A 5,404-nucleotide genomic window follows, 5' to 3' on the forward strand; every position below is an offset into this window, starting at 1 on the left:
TCTCCCCTGCTCCTCCTCATCGCCGTCGCCGCCCGACGCCCCTACTCCACCTTGCCGTCGCCGCCGCCACCGATGTCGTCAGGCTGCTCGCCTTCGCCGTCGGCGCCGCCACCGACGCCGTCAGGCTGCTCGCATTCGCCATCGTCGCCGCCCCCTGTGAGCACATGCTCCCGCGCCCCTCCCGTCCCGCGCCCCTGCGTGGCCGCCGCGCCGCCGCCCCTGCCCTGCATTTTTTTGTGTATATGTGTATATATGCATTTTTTTGTGTATATATGTGTATATTTTGTGTGTATATATGTGTATACATATATGTGTTTGTATGTGTATATATGTGCATTTTTTTGTGTGTATATATGTGTATACATATATGTGTTTGTATGTGTATATATGAGCATTTTTTCATATATATAATGTATATATGTATGTGGTAGCTATATGATGAATGGATGTGGCTATCTATGTATGAATATAATGTTCATAGCATTTTTTTGTTAATATATGTTTTTTAATATTTGTATTAATTTTTTATTTAGGTTGTTAGTAGATATCGATTTTAGGTTAGTACATTTTAGGTTAGTGTAGAGGAAAAAGTAAAATAAGGAAAAGGAAGAAAAGAAGAAGAAGGAAGAAGGAAGAAGAAGAAAAAGAAGAGTAGAAGAGGAAAGGAATAGAGGAGAAGAAGAAATTTGTTTCTTCTTTTTTTTCTTCGATCTTCTCCTCTGTCGTCGTCGATATAGCGCCCCTCGGCCCTCTCACTCGACCAAAACTCTCGAGGACACCCAAACCCTAGAGAAAAATTGATGTTGGTCTCCTACCCCCTCCCGCTGCGCCCCTACCCGACAAACTCTCTTGAGGCCACCCAAACCCTTGAAGCGTTGTGTCGAGGCCACCCCAAACCCTTGAAGCGTTGTCTAGGGCACCCCAAACCCTAGAGAAGCAGCGTCGAGGCCACTAACATGATTCCTTATTGTGATTAGCTAGCTAGTTCTACGTTTGCCACTAATATATATCCATTTGTACCATGTTTGAATAATAATTGACCTGTTGTAAATATTTGCAGAAACTATGGAGCACTACCGAGACGAAGCAACAGAAGCGATGTTGGGGGAGATAATCGCTGAAGGAACTGATGTCATTGCGTCATTTTTCAACGATGTCGTTGGTCAGGAAGGACTGGGTGAAGAAGAGGGCTATGTTCATGATGCCTCTATCCCATTAATGCCGGTACAAGAAGAGGGCTATGTTCATGATGGCTCCAGTGATGACCAAATGGAGGTACAAGAAGGAGACCGTGCTGACTGCTCCGGTGACCGAACCGAGTCCGGCCAGGTATATATATATTAGTTAAGCCCGTGCTGACTAGTTAATTGATGCATTCATTGTTTTGGTATATGTACACATATTAATTAACGTTCTTCATTTTTCTAGCCCTCCGGATCGAGCACAACTTCGGTAAGGAGACGAGGCCCGAAGAAAAAGTTGAGCTCGGATGAAAGGTTTGAGATCACAGCAATCGCGCGCGACGGCGAACTGATTGAACCCATCCGGACAAAGAACGCATTTGTTGCTCAGTGCGGGGTTCTTGTTAGGGACAAGATCCCGATCAGCATCCACCAATGGTATAAGCCTAAGGAGGAAGACCCTTAGGTGTCTTATGTCAATGATATGTAGAAGAATGATCTTTGGATTGAGCTGAAGGCAAATTTCACCCTACCGCCGGAGGAGGATCCGGAGAAGCCAGTTAAAGAGCAATTAATCAAGTCTTGTGCTCTTAAGAAGATGGCAGACCTATTCAGGAGGTGGAGGAAAGAGCTGAAAAAGTTTGTCGACAAAGAAGAGACACCAGAATTCATCGGCAAATATGAGAAGATCAAAGATCACTGGCCCGCATTTGTGGCCTACACGACATCGGAAAAGAGTAAGAAGATGTCGGTGACAAACAAGCTAAATGCTGCGAAGAAGAAGTTTCACCATCGCACGGGGTCAGGTGGCTACCTGCAAGCCCGGCCTAAGTGGTCCAAGGCTGAGAATGATCTGCTTGATAAAGGGATCGAACCGGAGACAATGAGATGGCCAGACCGTTGCCGGACTTGGTTCTTCAGGGCTGGCGGAACCTTGGACCCTGTATCAGGGAAGTGCCGTTGGACGGACGAGCAACTGAAAACACCAGTCACAAGGCTTCGGAAGTATATCCATGCAGCGCAGCAAGGGACGTTCGTTCCAGACAGGGAGAAGGACGAGCTCACAATGGCCCTCGAGAATCCTAAGCACCCTAGACGGACACGAGGCACGCCAGGCTCCATTATGTGGAAGGTTGGTTTTCCGGACGCAGGGGGTTACAAAACCCACAAGAGGAGGAAGAAACTGGAGCAGAGCCAACTGCAGGCACTACACGAAAGGGTAATGGGGCTAGAGGAGCGAGAAGAGGAACGAGAAGCGGCTGATTGCAGCAAACGACCTGCCGAAGCTTCCCTCGAAGCTACCCCGCCATCTCAGCGGAGAAGCAGCGTGGCGTCCACCGAGCTGCTTCAGCCGGAGCATGTCTTGACGGCTCCTGCCAGCTATCCCATGGATGCTATCACGGGGGCTCAAAATTGCCACATTATGGCGCGATGGATGAATTTGAAGGTCAAGGCGGCTGTTGGCTATGTTTATCCTACTGAACAAGGCGCAACTTATCACTGTCGGCCGATTCCAGAAGGATATCTCAGGGTGATGGTGGATGAAATAACGGAGGGATTTGGGGACCTCCAGCTTGACTACCCTACCGGCGAAGGGGAGACCAGGCTGGGTTCTGCTCTGAAGACTCCATGCCTATGGCGGAAGGAGCTCATCAACCTTCTGAACTGGATGCCTCTGCCTCCTCCTCCTCCTCCGGTGAGTCAGGGCACTCCGCCTCCTCCACCGCCTCCTCCTCCGGTGAGTGTCGATCAGGGCACTGGGCCTCCTTCTCCGGCGTGTGGCGGCACTCCGCCTCATTCTCCGCCTGCGCCGGCGCGCCCGAGCAGCCAGCAGCCTCCTCCTTCTCCGGCGTGTGGTCGCACTCCGCCTCCTTCTCCGCCTGCGCCGGCGTGCCCGAGCAACCAGCAGCCTCCTCCTTCTCCGGCACGTGATGGCACTCCGCCTCCTTCTCCGCCTGCGCCAGCGCGCCTGAGCAGCCATCACCTTCCTCCTTCTCCGCCTCGCCAGCAAGGGCGGAAGAGACCCGCCGCCGCCCCGGCTGCTTTGGTGCGTCATAGTCCTTCTCCTCCGCCTCATAAGCAAGCACAAAGAAGACAGGCACCACAGCCGCTCCGTCTGCTCCGGCATCTAGCAGTACAACCAGCAGAGGCGGGAGGCAATACAGATACGGTCCACCTCTCAAGGCTCTAGAGAAGTTACCGTACGAGAGGACCGAGAAGGAAAACGCGACGATCGTGCGGGCTCACGTGAAGGACTTCTTTGAAGGGGTGAAAGCAAAGATACATCCACCTCCGGAGGAGAAGGTAGATCCGGTGAAAGCAAAGCGCACTATCAATGCCCTGAGGAAACCACCAAAGTCTCCGCCAAGAACCAACTATGAGCGCATTACTGAACAGACATATCTCGAAGCCCAGCGGTCGGGAAGTACTATCAGTGATAAGAGGTTAAAAGAACAAGCAGCTGGGAAAAAATTGCCCAGCTCGGCGAACAAGCACAGCAATCGTGCCCCCCGCTCAATGTGTCTAATGCTCCGGGGACGGTGGCCGGTTATGGCAATCTTGAAGATTACCTACCTGACGATCAACTTCCTGATTTCTTGGAGGTGGACAAACACAAATACGAGTACGGGAAGCCTCTCGTCAAAGATGAAAAATCTCTGACAACTATGATGCGAATATTCCATAATTGGTACATGAAAACCTGTAGAGAGTCTGGGGGGACGAATGCTTTGTATCTGAATATTAAAGAGGAGCACGACCTCGTTGCCACTGATATGTTGACTGTTCCATTTGATGAGTTTTTCGCGTTCTTCAATCAAAAGGCCCTCGATAAACTAATGGTCTTTTGCTACTGTCTGTAAGTAATATTTCTGTCATTAAGTCTCTCTATATATAGCTCGGCTCTTTCATTGCATGTATTTATAATTAATTATCCTCACTATATTATGCAGATTGAATATCGTCGAGTGCAAAAAACAAGAAATGTATGATATTGGGTTCATTAACACAAATATCATAGATGAATTTCTGGTTAAAAAGCACCCCGCAGAGGCCGAGTAGAACTTGCTACAATCGTTGATCAAAAATCAAAACAAAGATTTAATACTCTTTCCTTACAACTCCCAGTGAGTGTTACTGTTGTGTGCATATTCGGTTTCCCTTATTACTCGAGCGAGGTAATAGTAATGTAATTGATGAGTTATGCGTGCATGCGCAGATTCCACTATGTTCTTCTGGAGAATAAGCTTGAGCGGGGAGTAGTAAACGTCATAGACTCGAGAAGAAAAGATCCCCAAACCTATGCGGACATGACTGAAATACTCAACAAGTAAGTTCAATTGATCATTTATCGCACCATATCGGCAACATTTTGTTCATTTCCTGATATCTCAAGTAATAATATTTATTTTCTTTGTCTTGCAGGGTTTGGAAACAGTTCACCGCAGAAGTTCCGGGACTGCCGAAGGAGCTGCGATATACATACCCGAAAGTAAGTACTACTAGCTAGTTAGTTGTGCGCATCTCCCGTTGATTCTATAGCTGTACATTCATTAATGCCATTTATAATGCTTCATTATCAGTTTGATTGACCTCTATTTCTCGTAAAGTGCTTGTGGCAGGAACAAGGGAATGATTTCTGTGGATACTACGTGTGCGAGTTCATCTACAGCGCGACTTTGAAAAATAAGCGGGGCTACTCTAAAAGACAATATGAAGTGCGTAAGCAATAATATTCACAATTACATTTTGTTACAAAATCATTTTTGTTGAGTTTCATTCATATATGTATTAACCCCCTTCTTCAAATTAGACGTGGCAGATGCGGGATGAACTCCTAGAACAAGATCGCATGAAAGCAATTCAAGAGGAATTGGCGGGATTCTTTCTTGACCACGTCATCAATAAAGCCGACGAATATCATGTGGAAATTGATTTCAATTTCTAGGGGATTGTAAGAGATTTTACATATTGTATATGAATCGAAAACTTGTTGTTCGACCAATCTCTCGGAGAAGGAGAGGTCGATCGATCACTTCTCTCAGTATGCATGACGAATTTCTGTACTTAATGGTTCCCTTCATTTTCTTACTAGCTAGCGTGTCGAGGGCCTCTCTATATACAGTAGTAGCGTCGACCAAGCACGGACATAAGAGAGGACACTTCTCTATATTAATTAGCTAGCTAACACAATATATGAAACACCTAAATTAACCCCCCAAAAC

This window comes from Triticum aestivum, chromosome 4A (genome assembly GCF_018294505.1).
Source record: "Triticum aestivum cultivar Chinese Spring chromosome 4A, IWGSC CS RefSeq v2.1, whole genome shotgun sequence".
In the NCBI taxonomy this organism is placed as follows: Eukaryota; Viridiplantae; Streptophyta; class Magnoliopsida; order Poales; family Poaceae; genus Triticum; species Triticum aestivum.